At 36.1% G+C, this 19,917-nt stretch overlaps 1 long non-coding RNA gene across 1 annotated transcript; it reads left to right on the top strand.

Moving 5' to 3' along the window:
* The first annotated feature begins 9 nt into the window (after positions 1 to 9).
* On the top strand, positions 10 to 19,644 carry LOC139712554 (uncharacterized). Its single transcript, XR_011709570.1, has 3 exons — positions 10 to 261; positions 19,005 to 19,144; positions 19,559 to 19,644. It is a non-coding gene; the product is annotated as an uncharacterized lncRNA (long non-coding RNA).
* Positions 19,645 to 19,917: the final 273 nt, after the last annotated feature.

Here is a 19,917-nt window from a genome sequence, read left to right as displayed (position 1 = left end):
CAAGTGGATTATACAGTCCTGGTGCAAGTGGCATGCCCCGATGACGTCCAGTCGGACTTTATGACAGCAATCACTGACCAGCAGTTTGTGAGGAGTTGAGCTACATTTTGCCAGATATCAAGATGGAGTTGAGAGCGAAAACAGACATTTTTAGGCATCAGACATTATATCTTGTTGCTTTTATAGTCATACATGTATGTTTTGTTGCTGGCATTACCGAGAATACAGTATTTGTTGCCAGACAAAGTCAAAAAGTCACAGGTAAGTGTCTCCCTCCCCCACCTCCTTTATCTTTTCATTTTTATTTTTGTTTCTTCAGATTCAGATTATTTGAAGCATTATTTAGTGTAACTTTACTCAGTAGCATTATTGTCATGTACACTTGTATGAGCCATGGTTCCCCCTACACAGTTTAACATACTGTACTTGAGTTTTCATTGTCTTGTGTGGAACAGCACTGGGACATCACAAATCAAAAGTCAGAGGTGGAAATGGGTCTAAACGTAAGCGTTATTGGAGGAGTCGATAGCATAGGTGTCTGTAGGAAACTTGCACCGTCCACTAGTGCCTAATGTGTCAGGTTGCTGGAAGCAGGAACTGATGTTTCAGGTACAGTGTAGAGGACCAAATCAGCTTCATACTAGAATTTGGGGCTTGAGTGACCTGTCATGTACAGTGTATATTAAAAACATAAAATTTGACTTTTTAAAAGAATTTTGTCATGTTGTAGTTATTTTTTTAAAGAAGAAGAACAAGTCCTATTACAAGTAGTAGGCATAGATTGTAAGTTGAAGGAGTGCAAAGAGGTTGAATTTCATGATTACACTATTCAGATTTAGTCTTTTGTACATCTATTATAAATGGAAATTTGAATGAATCTCTCACTCAACCAAATCATGAAAATAACTAGAAAAGCACTCTGAGAGCGCAGACCTCCGCCAAGCATGCAAATCATTTTCACCACTGATCTTGTTCTTCCATAGAGATATTTCCACCCATGCTGTGCTGAAAGTCGCCGATATATATAGAAGCCTTTGTTACGTCATAAACCCTCAGCTGCACACTGCGCGCCTCACCCCAGCAGAAACTAGAGCACGCACTTTAGTGCGCGCATGCAAACCTCAAATACGTGCAGCCTGAACTCCGAAGTTCACTGACCCTCCCTGCCAAAGTATCTAAAATCCTTCATAAATTCCCCCAAAATTCTCGGATCACTACCAAAAGTTAATCGTTTGTTACTTGTGTCATTTTCAACCTTTCCTGCAAGTTTCATCCCAATCCGTTGTCTACTTTTTGAGTTATTTTGCGCACAGGACAAACGAACGAACGAATAAACGAACGAACAAACCAACGGTAACGAAAACATAACCTCCTCCCTTGGCGGAGGTAATAACACCAGTGATACAATGTATATCAAATTTAATTAAAAACAAATTATGATTCCATCCATGAATTATGAACAAGTGAAGTTCAGTGACACTGGTCCAATGCAAAAATGAATGGTGTGAAAGTTTTCACTTTTACAGTGTCTTATCCCTTCACTTTTGCCATAACGTGTTCACCTGCTATCAAAAAGACACTCAGACAAGCAGGTATACATATTGTACACGCCAGTGCACATTTATCCTGCCCCACCCTATCATGACAATTTCCTAATAACTTTTCTGAGATGCATTGCTGATGTAGGACACATAATCTACATGTTAACATTTTATGAAAGTAGTACATTGTACAATGTATCTCAAAGACAGTGTGTGTGTACATACAGAGATTGTGTACATTGTACATACAGGCTTGAAAGTGAACAGGGCCTCTGAATTGTCTTGTACACCAGTGAATACGTGTGCGATTAAAAATTGATCATTAGTGTTTGCTTGCAAAATTCATTGGACAGAGGCTTCAATTAGAATACGGTAGGATAACAGCAGTAAAGTGTGGATGAAAATGCATCCGTCTGTCAACACCAAGCCAGTGAGACCAACACCAACGCTTGCAATCTTCACCTTTCTGGTGGGTGCTTTCTTGAAGATAAGCTGTCAGAGAGTGTAGGTTGCGGGGTGAGATCAGGAAGTATCATATTCACTTCGATTCTTGGGTGGATTCTGACGTCATCAGATGTCAGTAGAGATATCGCCGGCTCAATACGATCTTCAAAATCGCACACGCACGGCCAGGAGACACAGATTTGAGATACCGTGTCTTTCAAGTCACGCACCGACTAATGATAAGACATTAAAAGTAAGGGGCTCCAATATTGGTACAGTTTATAAAATGTATAAAATTGTAGTTGTGTTCTTTTGAAAAAAACACCAATTTGGGGAAAAAGTGAAAGAAGCCAGTCCAGGATTTGAACCTTCTTTTATACCTACAATGTACTTCTATAAAGGAAGCAGTACAGTGTACTCCTGACTTATCACAGCAGTGACACTTTGAACTTGGAATGGATACCAGGGGCCCGTTTCATAAAACTTGTCATCAGTGACAAGTTGTCATAGATGTGACAAGCTACTGAAATCCTTGCATCTGAGTGGCTGAGAGCAAATTTGTCATAGAAATGTGGCAGTTGTCACTGATGACAAGTTTTATGAAACAGGCCCCTGGTGTCTTACTTCTTTTTCACCCTCTCTTGGTATACCATCAGGAAAGCAGCTTAGATTTCTGGGCCCCATTTCATAAAACTTGTCATCAATATTAAGTTACAATAGCTTGTATTTAAGCTATGGAAAGTCTTGCATCTGATTGGTTGAGAGCAAACTTGTCATAGAAATGTTGCAGTTGCTACTGATAACAAGTTTTATGAAACGGTACCCAGGAATACAGTTGAGATCGAGTGTGCATTCTCTTACTCCAACAGGAAGTAACAGCAATAGAAGAACATCCATTAAACTACACTCTGTTCTGTGAAGAAACAAATTCCCTTCACTTCTGTCAAATTTTAATACTCCATACATTGTGGGATAGCATTAGGAATCCAAAACTCATCCCTGCTTTAACTTTGAGAAAGTGCATGTGTATATTAAAGTGTACCTCGTTCTTGGGACACCCAAGCGTCCTGATTGTGTACAGTACAGAGCCAATGTCTCATGCTCGGAACAAAAGCCAGCCAGATAGATAAGTAGCTTACATTACAGACATCCCAGTTCTTCTGCAGGGCCATTCTTTGAAAAGTGAACCAAATTTCAAAAAAATGAAGTTTGTTCTATGAAATTTTGAGTTGGTTAATCACACAGAGCACTGTCTGAAGTTGCATGAATTATATTTTAATTTTTAAATTGAGGTCATTATCATGCTCATTTGCATATATTTACATAGGCATAGATAATACAGGAAAAATTGAGCATTTTTGCCCTTTGTTTGACTGATGGAAAGGTGTTTCTATTAACTTCCTTTCTGTGATATAAGGTAAAAATATGTTTGTCCCCACGTGATTGAGCATATCTAGCCTAAGAATGATAGACATAATGAAATCATAAGGAAGTAATTAACATACAAAGTTAATTACCTCTAAATGTCACACACGTGACCGAAAAACAGGAAAAGTTTATGCTAATTAAAAACCTGAGCCATGATCAACTTTCTTTTTCATGTCAAAAGCTAGTTTGATTGTATCTTACTTTTCACCAAATATAAGCATCCTACAGTAGGGCAAGTCCAAGATAATGCGCGCGTTACGTATGGGACATTCAGAGACTTTTATGACCTGAAAAATAGTGTTAATGGCCTTTGATCATATTGAACTTCACCATGGTGATTGATATCTAGGAGAAGTATAAACATGTAAAAAATTGAGAAAAATGACCTTGACAGTTATATTCTAGAAGAGAAAATATGTGCCGTTACGTATGGGACCAGAAAACTTTTGTTTTTTTGAACATTTTTTTCAACCTCAAAACTCTCTGAAAGTATTTCATTCTATAACTTGTAACTCACTGTGATGAAAGTCACAACACTCAAGATTATCACAGGTAAGTTTCATGTCATTAGGCAAAAAGCTCTAATTACAGGTTCTAATTAAAGACAGACATGACGTGTTACGTATGGGACAGTTACGTATGGGACAGTTTGTCCCCCATTCATTTAGTGTGTGAAGAACCATGTTTATGGGTATTTTGCATAATTATTGTAGTAAAATCAGTTGAAACTACTCAAATACTGATCCAGATTGTCAAGGAAACATTATTCCTTGAATATTCACCATCATAATCATATTCAATCATATTTTTATATTTTCATGACCAACCTGAGTACGCATGCCCTTTGTCCCCCATTCGTTTAGTGTGTGGAGAACCAAGTTTATATGGGTATTTTGCAAAATAATTTTGCAAAATACCCATAAACAAATTTTTGCATAATTATTGAGGTAGAATCAGTTGAAATTACTCAAATGCTGTTCCAGATTGACAAGGGAACAATATTCCCTGTATATTTACCATCATAATCATATTTAATCATATTCTATATTTTTTATGACCAACCTGAGTATGTATGCCCTATTTTTATCAGGATAGTTTAACTACTGAAAAATTGAATAGTTTAAAGTGTTTACTTCCATTGATGAAGGGCAGTTTGCCATTTAGTTTCAACAAAAAATGACTTGACACAAGAAATATTAATTTTAATAAATAAGCAATACCTGCTGCGTGGAACCCCAGTGATCGAGTAGATATATGATGTCTGTCTAGCAGTCAGGTCATTGATTCGTGTCACACCTCGGTATGTATACCCATGAATTTTGTCGTGGCTACTATTGAAACTGAATAAGGACAATTTGTGTATCACTTGCAATAAAAAGGAATCATTTTACTTTATATATTTTTTTGTATATATATATCACAACCATTTCAAATTGGATCTCCATCACATAAACTTTGAATTCCTCTAGTCTTAGGATTGTATGCTCTTTAGTAATTCATATAATTGGTTTCCAATCATCTCATTAAATGTTGAAAACTGAATCCCCATTTCTACAAAAACTATACCATCCCTTTAATGCTGATTTTTCATTGTGTATTTTGCCATTTTCCCCTCCCCCTTTCTGAAAATTGTTCAGTCAAGTACATGCATTGTTTCAAGTGTCTCAAACTCAAAAAGTAGCTACAATGTTGGGATGCTTTCTTCAGGATGATTGACCATTTGTGTACTGAGAGACCTTCCCAGCTAGCTACATGCATTCACATGCAATATGTATGAGGATGTCCCATACGTAACGCATTTGTCCCATACGTAACATTATTTTAATGCCTAATAGAATATATTTCTTTTACTGTTTTTTTCTTTTTTCTATGGTATTTAGTTTCTCTAAACAATAAATTAGAACTTTCCAAAAGGGCATTAAAATATCCATAGCAATTTCAGAAAAAACCTAAAAAAATGACCTCAATTTGTTACGTATGGGACATCTCATGATAAGACACGAGCTAATTTGCATAATCATTTGCATAATCCCTAAATTTTTATACCAAGTTAAAGTATTTGATGAACTTCTTATGTCCACATATTAATCAAATATCATTTGCTTTCCTTTGAATTAATATGAATTTTTATAAATGTCCCATACGTAACGCTGTGTTTCACATTTATGCAAATGAAGCCCTTGAAATTTGCATAAACTTACATAATATCATTTTTTCCTCCGTGGAAATCAAAACTTCAACTCATAAGCTTCAAAATGATACCAAACACGTCAATATTGAGCAAAGATGAAATTTTGCATTCTGAGGGGACCTTATCTTGGACTTGCCCAGTATCAGACTTAATTAATAACAAGCAAATTAATTAGTCACACACGTGACCACTGGTCACGTGTGTGACATGAGTGTGGTTACGTGTGTGACCAGCAATTCATTTGTACACTTTAATAATGCACATCGTTGCCCCTTTTTCATGACAAGAATGTACCCATATTCAATGGTACACTCTACACAGTTATTTCAAGAATGATACCCTTAAAACAATGGAGTGATTGTGCAGTGTCCAACTCCTAGTCTCCAGTTTGACACTTTTGATACCAGAATGCACAAAGTTCATCATAACTTCCTATTCAAGCTGGTGAGGAGTCTGCTGGACAGTTGTGTTGCAATTTATGTCACTGTCAAACAAAAGATATTCACATTCAATTTCTTGTTACACAGTAAAACCATTTTTGATTGTGATTACTTAAATCTGATTAACAGTTGTCTCATCTACAATATCCACATAAATAATCTTGTACATTTCGTGTGCATGTGTATTGCATTTTTTTTAAAGACTAGCAGTCATGCCATTGAAAAGAATTAGGATTGGTACATGTATGCAAAGATGTACATGTAAATTGCATTGTCAGGTTATTCTACCCTGAATTCATTTGACATATTCAAACACTGCCAAAGTTAAGTTAAACTGCACAGAATTTTGTAGTCATGTTTGCATGCTGCTCATCTGATGTACATGTAGAGTGTATGTGTAATGCCCTACACAAAATGTGTAAAGCAACTAGGCAATGACATTTTTTATGACTTTGATCATCTTTTAGAAGACATACCAGAACTGGGAAGCTACACTTTATCTATCCAAATATTTGCAAGCAAATTGATTTCAACAACTAAAGAATTGATGAAGATATCTGAGAACGAGAACATCATTATTCAAAAATATTACACACTGCTATGTGTAATGATATGGGGAAAAATAATTGATGCTTGATTTATGATATCAAGGTACCAATAAAGATTCGATTAGAATTCAAAATCAGTATCTTAAACATCCAGGATGGATCATTGCAAATTGAATTAGCAAGGTTCAAAATAATTAAGTCAATCAAACAGTTTCATGTGAGTCTGATTTGAAATGTGATAGAAGAGTGACGAGAGCATTCACAAATTTCTTCTTTATTACAGTAATATAAAGGAAGGGAGATCGCTTGCGACTTCTAATTTACTTTGATAATCAAACTACACTGTATTGATATCAAACATTCAGAGAAAAGTAGCCATTTGTGTGTAAATACATATTTAAGTTTATAATCCAAGAATTCTGGTTGCCTCTGATTGGCATGAAACATAGTGTAATATAAAATTAGAAAATGATTGTATGATTTTGTGCATGTTTGTGTATGGGGTGTTGATTTTTTACTTAATATTAGAACATGCACACAATAATTCAATGCAATCAAAACAAATGGCCAGGTTGGTAAAGACAGCATAACACTTAAAACCAACCTATGCTAGTATGTGCATATTCATTATTGTATCATATACACAATTTCTGCAGTAAACATAAACTTGAAGTGAAACTGCCTGCTTTTTATACCATTTAATGAACTTGAAAAAATAAAAATTTTTAGGTCCCTTTTTGTGTCTTTATTTTTAAAATCAGCTAAACTAAATTTTCACATCAGATAAAACCATTGATAGCTGAAACTATGAATTATTAGATCTAATTTAGCACAGGTTTTCACCATGGAATGTTCCTGGATTTTCTTGGTCAGTATCATGTCACACACGTGACCACCCAAATGTCACACACGTGACCATACATCAACACATTAAGTAATACATAAACAAATACCTGTAATAGATTTATACTGTTTGTGGCTCATTTCCTATTCACAAAACTCTAATGCATGTCTGCTAGAATCATTAACATTCTAGCTTTTAAGAATTCACAGAGTTTGTAAGTTAAGTCTTGATCATGAAAAACCTCATTCCGTGCGAGGTCACACACGTGACCGACCTTATTTGACCTCTGACCCTTAATCAACAAAATGTACATCACATTTCAAATTGTTGCGTGATAGGTTTTGACATACATAAGTCAAATACACACAAACAATTAGTATACCTGTAAGGCCTTTAGAGTTATATGAGATACTTTTCCCAATTTGCAGTATTTTTGGTCACACACGTGACTAAGAATGGCCCTGCATTACAAAAGGGGATTGGGGGGGGGGGGGGGAGACAAAAGAAGGAATATAATGGCAGCCATACAATAGGTGAATTCCCTAGTCTGCTATGTGTACATTACAATGGTCTTTTATGCTGGACTGTACACACACACCAGTTGCCTTCCCTGGCCCTTTTAGTTCACACTCCATCAAGTGTGTGTTTGAACATTGGTATGATACAAATTGTTTGGTGTAATTTTCCTTGTTTCTATACTTCATCTTTTCAATACATCCTTTCTGTTATCAGCCTTTAAAAAAAAAAAAAAAAATCTTTTACTTCATATACCTTAAGATGCATGATTCCGAGGTCAATTGTTTATGCATCAATTTGCCCCCTCCCCATCCCCAATACTGCAGAGAGCATTTTGATGGCTTTGCTTTTATTGGATACACTTGTATGGCCCACAAATCTAGGCCAAGTGTAATTTCAGTTTCATTGTGAAAAAAATATCTCATCAACTTTCTGCTTGCTTTATAGTGTCCCAAACAGAGTTCAATATTATACTGCTTTTGTGAGGTGTACAGTATACATGCATACAATTGTGTTGTACATGTGGCTACTTTTCTGATCAAAATCTCAGATAGTCTTGCAGTTGTCATTCAGGGTAGATGTACCGGAACCTAATTACTTCTGTTTTAAAGATTCTTTGGCTTTGCCAAGTAAGATTCCCGAGATTGAAGGCAGAACAGTGTACCTGTACTTTGGCCACAGTATTGACATTTTCACAAGTGCACATGACACTGTAGTTTATTTTTTGACCTTCACTTTACAGTGGAGGGTCAATTTTGTTGTCCCTGCTAGCTGCTGTCCTTTGTTCATATGTTTCCTGTCTGTTCAGTGATGCAACCTGACGGGGAGATCATGTTTGGTGTTTTTTTGATTAATTTTCTTTATACACGATGTAGGCGACCTCTATCATGTTTGCCTAGAGGGTCTAGAGTCCTCTCTTTGTAATCAGTTGTGTGTACAGAGTTACTCACACAATTGTGCAGTCAATTTCAGAAGACAATGTACTGCTCTAGACCAAGGGCTAACACTGACAAAAGAAGGGAACTACAACATGTATACACCCACCTCACGCACACACACATACACGCACCCACATTGTTTGCTCTTTGGCTCTATCTGATTTACTAGAAGGTGACTTGTATGAAATACAGCTGTACTGTAAAATATCAGTACGCATTCATTGTACATATGTACAATTGTACGTGTAGGCCTGCATGTACAGAAGTTGCACAGTATACGTGTGCAGTTGTACAATGTACAGCTTGTATATTAGCGCATGTGTTGTGAAAAATCCCATGAGTTTTTTCATATAAAGTACTTTAACATGAAACAGTAAAATACCTGTGGGCAAGTCCAAGATAACGCGCACGTTACGTATGGGACATTCAGAGACTTTATTGACTTGAAAAATAGTGTTAATGGCCTTTGATCATATTGAACTTCATCATGGTGATTGATATCTAGAAGAAGTATAATCATGTAAAAAATTGAGAAAAATGACCTTGACAATTATATTCTAGAAGAGAAAATATGTGCCGTTACGTATGGGACCAGAAAAATTTTGTTTTTTTGAACATTTTTTTCAACCTCAAAACTCTCTGAAAGTATATCATTGTACAACTTGTAACTCACTGTGATGAAAGTCACAACACTCAAGATTATCACAGGTAAGTTTCATGTCATTAGGCAAAAAGCTCTAATTACAGGTTCTAATTAAAGACAGACATGACGTGTTACGTATGGGACAGTTACGTATGGGACAGTTTGTCCCCCATTCATTTAGTGTGTGAAGAATCATGTTTATGGGTATTTTGCATAATTATTGAAGTAAAATCAGTTGAAACTACTTAAATACTGATCCAGATTGTCAAGGAAACAATATTCCCCAAATATTCACCATCATAATCATATTCAATCATATTTTTATATTTTTATGACCAACCTGGGTATGCATGCCCTTTGTCCCCCATTCGTTTAGTGTGTGGAGAACCATGTTTATGGGTATTTTGTAAAATAATTTTGCAAAATACCAATAAACAAATTTTTGCATAATTATTGAGGTGGAATCAGTTGAAATTACTCAAATACTGATCCAGAATGACAAGGGAACAATATTCCCCAGATATTTACCATCATAATCACATTCAATCATATTCTATTTTTTTTTATGACCAACCTGAGTATGTATGCCCTATTTTTATCAGGATAGTTACGACTGAAAAATTGAATAGTTTAAAGTGTTTACTTCCATTGATGAAGGGCAGTTTGCCATTTAGTTTCAATAAAAAACAACTTGACACAAGAAATATTAAGTTTAATAAATAAGCAATACCTGCTGCATGGAACCCCAGTGATCGAGTAGATATATGATGACTGTCTAGCAGTCAGGTCATTGATTCGAGTCACACCTCAGTATGTATACCCATGAATTTTGTTGTGGCTACTACTGAAAACTGAATAAGGACAATTTGTGTATCACTTGCAATAAAAAAAAAATCATGTTACTTTTTAAAAAGAAAATATATACATATCACAACCATTTCAAATTGGATCTCCATCACATAAACTTTGAATTTCTCTAGTCTTAGGATTGTATGTTCTTAAGTAATTCATATAATCGGTGTCCAATCATCTCATTAAATGTTGAATACTGAATCCCTACAATGTATTTCTACAAAAAACTATACCATCCCTTTAATGCTGATTTTTCATTGTTTATTTTGCCATTTTCCCCTCCCCCTTTCTGAAAATTGTTCAGTCAAGTTCATGTATTGTTTCAAGTGTCTATAACTCAAAAAGTAGCTACGATGTTGGGATGCTTTCTTCAGTATGATTGACCATTTGTGTACTGAGAGACCTTCCCTGCTAGCTACATGCATTCACATGCAATATGTATGAGGATGTCCCATACGTAACGCATTATTCCCATACGTAACATTATTTCAATGCCTAATAAAAAATATTTCTTTTACTTTTTTTTCTTTTTTCTCTGGTATTTAATTTTTCTAAACAATAAATTAGAACTTTCCAAAGGGGCATTAAAATAACCTTAGCAATTTCAGAAAAAACCTAAAAAAATGACCTCATTTTGTTACGTATGGGACATCTCATGATAGGACACGAGCTAATTTGCATAATCATTTGCATAATCCCTAAATTTTCATACCAAGTTAAACTATGTGATGAACTTCTTATGTCCACATATTAATCAAATATTATTTAATTTCCTTTGAATTGATATGAATTTTTATAAATGTCCCATACGTAACGCTGTGTTTCACATTTATGCAAATGAAGCCCTTGAAATTTGCATAAATTTACATACTATCATTTTTTCCTCCATGGAAATCAAAACTTCAACTCATAAGCTTCAAAATGATACCAAACATGTCAATATTGAGCAAAGATGAAATTTTGCCTTCTGAGGGGACCTTATCTTGGACTTGCCCCTGTATAGAGCTTCATACAATGTATAACATGTATGTGTAACACACATATCATGATGTAGACTGTCCACTTGTTTACACTTTTCACAATCTCTCTCTCTCTCTCTCTCTCTAAGAAATTACTATGCATTCCAGCTATAAACATAAACAGAAGATAAGGTACAAGCCTGTACAGACAAAAAAGTTGTGTCCTGTGTGGGACATCAAGCGGACAGAGAGGCTATTTCCGTTGCTTCTTGTAGAGATGTTCTTCTAAAGTGTTCAGTAGACCAGTGAGGTCAGGCTCCTTTTATATCGATGGGAGATTTCTGTTTGTTAGTTCTGCTTTCCCTGTGTTGTCATTTCAAAGCAAAAAATTGTTGTCAATGCGGTTGGATAAGCGAGTTATCATCGTTTGAAATTCAATGGCTAGTGAATGACGCATGTGACCTTACGAGCTATCACAAAGTACCTTGGAACTATAGTACACTGTAGCTTTATTTACATTGTATGTCTGTTCCTCTGTTTACTTGAATGTAGCAGTACAGTACATTGGTTTGCAGTGTTTTCATGCTAAGGATTACTCTAATGTTACTGGTGTAATCTGTGATTGAAGAATGCAAATCATCATCTGTTGCTAGCTTTTCTACAAAGTCTCCATTGTACATTTGTACACCATGACATTATGATGATATACTGACCAAATAATTAAACAACAATATGTGTTCTCACAATGGATATATATACGTACACTGTAATTCAGGCTTCCAACTTCATGTTGGTCACTAAAAAAGATATCCAAATGCACCAGTAGACACTTGGTCCTATTGTACATGTGCCATACAACTGTAGGCCTACATGTGTACTTGTCCATCGTATGTGCAATTCACTAAATACTAAATAGGAAAAGATCATCATCTGGTAGAAAACACATACAGGTTTGTGCCAGTCATTGGTGTATATGTACATGCATTTTGTACTATTCACATCATTTCTCAAAAAGAAAAAGAAAGTTTGCCAGACCCTTCCTGTACCTCTCACAATGAAGGCTTGAGTAGACTGCCACATGTGTTTAGTAGTAGTACACTGTAGATGCCATGAAAAGAAAAACATCATACAGTTTTATCTGTATTTGAATTTTTTTTTAAAAAGGGAAAAGAATAATGGAACTTTCAAATTGAAAGTCACCCAGGATAGCTCCATTGTGCAAGATATTGCATCACACAAAATAATCAGACTACATTGTACAATGTCCAATATTGTATGTAGTACTTGAGGGCTGCACATACAGAAAAATTCCATTTTTGAAATACATTTGTATTCAATCATTCTAAATTTGAAGATACCAACAAGATACAAAATTTAAGCATGTGAGAGTACTACAGCTGTACTGGTACAATACATGCTTGGTTCCATTTAGTGTTCTCCTAAATTTGTTGGTGAGGTGTACACTGTATGATGCACACAAATTATTCTTCAAAACTTGAGCATGGTTTTAAGTCGCACCTTTAAAAAAAAAGGCACTAAACCAGATGGCACAGTGCTGTTGTTTGTGTTAAAAGCTGTCCCAGTACCACTTATGCTTGTATAGTAGCATAATTATGAAAGTACCTTTGCACTTTGCTTTATCTGAACATTGCAGATGCAACGTACTGTTATCAGGGCAAAAGATTTGGTGGAAATGCTAATCAATTGATTAAACTGCTTGTTACAGTTTCATGTGTGATGTGAGATATGAATTCTGTCAAGTCAGTGTTACTTAAAAAGAGAAATTTTTGCCCTCCCCCCCCCCCAAAAAAAAAAACAAAACAAAACAAAATGCACCTGCATGGTCATTATTCCAATTACAGTTGTAGGGGAAGAAAACAAAAATTGAGAACTACCTGTACACTTGTTATAATACTAGTGAAGTTCAGTTTAGACTGTGTGACTTTCCTACAGTGTACTACCCTTTGCTCTTTTAGGCTTCATGTTCCCTTCCCTCCCCTCATTGTGGCCAATTACCTCCTCTTCGCTATTACAATATATTTAGATGTATCAGATTGCAGCAGGAAAGTAAAATTGATGAGCTGAAAAATTACAGAATTGAAACTCCAAGAACTAATATTAATTTTGAGATGGGATACTTTTCCTCTTGTTCAGAATTTTTTCTAAGGCTGTAGTCAGGCAGTAATGATCACAGTAATGATCATGGAAAATGATGGATTTAGCGTCTTTTGGAAGCAAGCTCTTCATTTACTATTTCTCAGCTAGTCTTAGCTGGCTGGCACCAATCTAGACGCATGGGCCCGAATTTACGAAGGTGGTACAAATGAAACCATGGTTTAAACCATGGACAAAAACCATGGAGCGCCAAGTGTCGCATGGAATGTTTCGTTACAAAATCAGTCATTATTCGTCAATGAAATGATAATTTTGTAACAAAATGACAATGTTTGGTAACTGAATGAACATTTCGTCCAGAAATGATAATTTCGTTAACAAAACAGTCATTTTGTCGACGAAATGGCCAATTTCGTAACAAAATATTCCGTGCGACACTTGGCGCTCCATGGTTTTTGTCCATGGTTTAAACCATGGTTTCATTTGTACCACCTTCGTGAATTGGGGCCATTGGGTGACAGTTGAGTGTACAAAGAAAATGAGAAAATGTCAAAGCATGTAAAAGATACCAACTGTACTGTACACCAACAGTGTACAGTTGTAAGTAGGCCCTACATGTACACATGTATACATATATGTGTTCCAACCCAACGCATAGTGAAATACAGAAATATCATAACAAACTACCATGGTAGATGTCCGCACTGTTTTCATAGAGATGCCAATCGAGGAGGGGGGTACAGTGTACAATGTATATTCCTGCTGGTCATAATCATACTTGTGCGGTAAAGAAAAAAAGATAAATCATACTCGTACATTATTTCAAGAATTTCCCAAATGCTTAGTTCACCAGCGAAATGCGTGACTATTCTCCCTGTTATCCTTGGATTGTTAGAGTGGCATATACAGGAAAAAAAAAATGAAATTACACCTAGGCCTACACGTGACCCTGCATAACAAGACCAACAAAAAGTCGCCAGACATGGATTTTTTGTTAATGACAGATTCTAACAGAGCAGACTCTAAGCTTTAAAATGATTCATATTTAAACCCAATTCAAATTAAACATTGGAAAGAAAGCACACACTCTGGAAAAGTGTGAACTGAGAAAAGAGGCTCTGCCATGCAATGATCCATGGGATGAATGGGACAAAAAACAGGATGTAAACCACAGGAGCAACAACAATGAAGGGATTGTCAGATTTAAGCTGAAAATGAGCATGCTCTATTAACACATTCTGTTCATGATTAATGCCAAAAGCAGTCACATTATCCTTTCAAAAAGTTGTTAGAGTTGAAAGTGAAGAGTGTGCAAAGGATTTTCATGACATGAAAAGGGGCCTCTACCTGATCTCAATACTTTACAAAAAAAAGGGGGGGGGGTTGTGGAAAAACTGTTGAAAACACACTTTCCCTTTCAATTTATGATCCCAACCTTAGGAATAATATAGAAGAAGAATAGCTCTTTCTGAAATATGAAAAACTCAAGATTGACTTGCTTGACCCGTTTCATCTTTTTTGAGTCCTCATGTAGAATCAAGGGTGGGACTTTTTGTTGGTTTTGTGATGCATGGTCACATACACTGTAGAGGTCTACCATAATCACATACTGTTTAATGTAAAATGCCTTTGTCAAGTTATATTCATCTAGATGTGTTTACAAAAGAGAAATGCAATTTACCCTAGATGTGTACAATATGTGTGAGTACAGTACCTACAATTGTACCTCTACAAGGTCATTGCTATGGAAATGCTGGTCACCAAAGTACCTGTTGCTTGAATTAAATCTGTGTGCATTAAGCTGGAACTGAGATTTGTACATTACCAGCAAGCCCCATCTGTCAGTGCAGATTTGGCCTGTAATGGTTTCAAGATGTTTTCATTTATTTCTCTGTGCAACCCCCCTCCCCTTCTTTTCAACTCCTCTGCTCCCTCCATTTCCACAACTTGAAAACTTGCAAACATATGTTTGCAGAGTTGCCGAAAAACAGACCCACTGGAAATGTATAACATGCTTTAAAACTGCCTTACTTGAGGAGTTCACTTGGGATCGATAATATCTGTGAGAATGTGTTCTTTTTTCATTGCCGGACAATCCATTTTATGAATTATTTCTGGTTCCTAGAGGGATTAAATGCAGTTCCTGAAAAGGGAAGCTAGATGCCCAAGAGATTGTTCCTGTTTATTGAAGGGGAAAAAAAGAACAAAAAATGAATATAGGAAGGAGGTACAAAGTATGGGCCTGGGAGTGTTTCTTAACTTTCTTACTTTACCAGTGTGTGTGTTGCCTGATCCCAAGACTTTTCTCATTTGTATGACTCCATTGTCTCTCATTCACCATACAAATTAAGCATTTTGCAATCATACACCAAGGTAGATGATTTACATGTATCTGACCTCCTTTTTGTAGAAGACTTGAAAGTATCGCATCCTCTTCTTCAGGTCCCTTTGATGCTCAAGCCTTTTGTTGATTATTCTATTCTTTGCTTTGGCCTGAAAGTTTAGTTTGATAGTACAAACGTAGGATATCATCTCCCCACAAAGCTACTTATTTCAAATGTTCATGACAGTTTAAAGTGGAAATATAAAGCATCATCTACTGTACTTCAGTGTGAGAATTTTTTTTTTTTTAGCTTAAGTAAATTACTGTAGGGCCTACATGTAAATCCTTTGTGCATTTTACTTAGGACCTAAATATTTATGCAGAGATATAAAAACTCAAGAGCATTGTAGACCTACTTGTTATGTACAGGTAATGAATCATTCTCTGTTTATTTGATTTATTGCTCCATGACAATCAGTAATGAAACTTGAACATGAAAACCCTTGGAACATACACATTGTGCCATAGGCCTATACATTGTATCCTTGCTTGATCTGGCATTTGGCCAAAAACATTAGCTGTAAAACCTTGGAACGAAGGTGTCCCAGTGACTTGAAGGACAGGCCTTCCAGAGTAAAAGGTACAATCACCACTCCTTTATTGCTGGAATACTATCTGTATGTACAGTTTACCAACACCACAGATGTGTGTTCTAAGCCTCCATCCTGTACACAGGACCTCCATCCATCAATTATTCAAATTGATGGGACTGTTGGCATGCCCATTTGAGGCCTCATCCCTGCACACAATACGTGTTTACCCATCGACTACCGGTACATAAAAAAAGCAGCCAGTCAACACGGGAGGGTAAAGCCTATATTGTACATTCAAACTCCGGTGAGCGTGCTCACTTTTGAATAGGGCACGGCAGTCTGTTGTGCCACTTAAACACCTTAGCTGTGAATAGCCCAAAGGCCTGGTCTAGAACTGGCCTAATCGAGTGAGGAAAGGCTGGTTATTGTCCCCCTGATTAGTTTCACAAACAGGCGGGCCACTGCAGGTGACTTTTCAAATTAACTGTGTCTTCAACAGTACATCTACCCACTGTGCTGTGTGGTAGAGTCCCTTGCTGCTTTAAAAAAGGCTTTGCTTACAATACCAGGTACTAAGCTAGAGATTTTGTCAGAGGAGAAGGAATCCACAGATACGGATCAGTTTTTTAACAACTTTTTTTTTTTTCGTTGCCACCAGTGACTGCCTCTTAAATGGTGAAACCAGGGAGGTGAGTCCCACCTCCCTGGTGAAACTAATCAATCATGTTTCTTCACTTAAGTCTATCAACATTTTGAATAAAAATCCTGCTGCAAATATTTGAAAATATAAACCTGCCTACTGACTGGCATGCAGGACCATCTTCAATCTTGATCTTCCTAGTCTAAGTGTGCTATTTGGTGCATGTCTCGCATGGCTCGACTGTTCTGAGTACATAATGTACATTATCAACTCTTCCTCTGTGTCACACACTGTACTGCATGCAAGATGGAAACTGTACTAATAGTACTTACCATCATTGATGAGGATTATTAATGACATGCTCATATGATATCAAGTTTTTTTTTTATGAGGTATAACAAAACCATACAAAGGGTACATGTCATAAATTAATGCAATCAAACACTAAACTCAAGTATCACAAGTGTACATGATATAGTCTCAATGCAGACTCTGTGACTAGAGTTTCACTTAAAGGCATAATTTACCATTTGCAGATGAAACAAAAACCCAGCATTAGTGCTTCAATATAGTTCTAAAGTGTGAGTTAGGGATAGAAACAACCAATGTGAAAATTTGAACCTGTATAACTGATGTTAAGTATTGTTAAATACATACAAAATGTGAACAATATATATACTGTAATAAGAATGTTTCCAGACTAAACCCTTTACAGTTATGGTTTAATGAGAAAAATAGTGATATCTTGTTATATTTTAGGCTTTATTGCAAAAATTTTATATGGTCAAATGTTTTGTGATACAACTGACCTACACATTTATGCATCAGAAGTGATATCTTGAACATTTTTTTTTTCATCACTGCTCCCAAAGGTAAACAGGACCTTTAAAATTGTATTACTGCTCAATGAAGCCATTCCAGAGCTGCCAACCAAAACATTTTGTGTTTCATTACATATTGTGCCTGGTTATTTTGAACACCAAAATAGGAAAACATATTTTTTTCAGATTTAACCCATTGAGGACGGTTTGATTTTGCTACAACACACATTTCTCTGAGATACCTGCCCGAGTATACTCGGGACTTGTCCTCAACGGGTTAAAAAGAGATGTATAATTTTCCTTACAGTCGATTTTATTTGTGGTATGATTGTTTTTTTTTAATGTAATATTGCCACTGGTATTCAATGCAGCTGTGTCTTCTGCAAATATCTGTTTCATGGTGTTACAAGTGTATTGTGTATTACATATAGGCCTACTTTGTATTGTTCCCACCACAAACTCATTTTGAGTACTGTTCACATGAAATAAAGATAAAAAATGTCTACATATAAGAGATGAATTCTTTTTTGAATGTGATCATTGAATATTTTTGGCAGCCTTCTCTGTAACTTGCTTGGAAGATGGTTAAAGGGAGTGTACAGTTCTGGTCGAGGTGAAGATTTAGCTTTTAACGTTTTGTGAGATATTCAGAAACCACTCTATGAGATGTCAAAGAGCATGCGGTTCTAAGGGGTATCAAAAGTTTATTCGATGAAAATCGGTTATGAAATGGCTGAGATATCCAAAAACAAGGTGAAACAAAGAGATACTAGTGTTGGGGCATGTCGCCTTTTATTATTAGCACTTTTTTTGATATCTCAGCCATTTGAAAACCAATTTTCATCAAATAAATGTTGAATTCTTCTTAAAATTACATGCTCTTTCATATTTCATAAGAGGCTTTGCATTATCTCACTTAGGAATGTTCAAAACATGAATCCCTACCTCAACCAGTACTGTACATGTACAGTCCCTTTAAATTGACTTGTACACTATATATAATTATGTAGAAAGGACAAGAAACAAATTGTATACCAGCATGAAAAAAAGTGACGGATTGCCATCAGAAGCAAGATATGATTTGGATAATGGCTTCAACAAATTAAGATTTCGACATTGTAACATCTTGCCTTTCTATCCACCTACCCATTCCCCCATATCATCATAGATGTCCAAGGCCTATACTATTACCCAGCCGAGACCAATGCACCAGATGCCTTCTACAGGATACTGGATGTTAACAGGGATCATGTTCTCGTTGGAGGAAAAAACTCTTACACCGAGCTTCACAGAAAAAACTTGGAATTAGTAAGTTGGAGCGGCAGTACAGGCATTTCACCGTAGAGTTACATTTTCTGTATCCAAAGCCTGTCATTCACTATATACATGTAATATATTTATTGATCTTTACATTGGCAACACAAGAAGATTAAAGTTTGTTTTCTGTTTCAACATGCAAATTTATGTTGTTGTTTTTTTATTTTTTAATTCTTTTTGTCGCTGATTTTGTGCAAATTTAAAGAAAATCAAGCAAGTTCCATCCTACTATTCTGCAACCTATTAATATGCAGGATTAATAGGAGGTGCCGAATTAATTATGACAATATCATGATTTCTCTAACCAAAATTCCCCAAGGACGTTGATGGATTAATTTTGTTCATGAACAGATACAATGTTTTTGTTAAAAATTTGTATGTTTATATACATTTCTTCTTTTCCAGGTTATGAAGGTAAACGTTCCAAGAGTTCAACTGGACAGCTCACCTGTTAGATGTGAAGATTTACTGAGAGGCAAAGAGGTAACGATACCATATTTTTATGCCTCCGCCACGAAGTGGTGCCGGAGGCATTATGTTTTCGGGTTGTCCGTCCGTCCGTCCGTCCATCCGTCCTTCCGTCCGTCCGTCCGTCCGTCCTTCCGTCCGTCCGTCCTTCCGTCCGTCCGTAATGAATTTTGTGGACAGGGTAACTACCAAAACCTTTTGAGGTATCCTAATGAAACTTGGCATGTATGTGTATTAGGGGGTGAAGTTGTGCCTATCAACTTTTGGGTGCACATGCTCAAGGTCAAAGGTCAAAA

The sequence above is a fragment of the Diadema antillarum genome, unplaced genomic scaffold, assembly GCF_040938485.1.
Source record: "Diadema antillarum isolate AM-2024a unplaced genomic scaffold, OU_Dant_1.0 seq00001820_RagTag, whole genome shotgun sequence".
In the NCBI taxonomy this organism is placed as follows: domain Eukaryota; kingdom Metazoa; phylum Echinodermata; class Echinoidea; order Diadematoida; family Diadematidae; genus Diadema; species Diadema antillarum.
The sequence above is the reverse complement of the archived record's forward strand: the minus strand, read 5'-3'. Positions and strand labels throughout refer to the sequence as shown.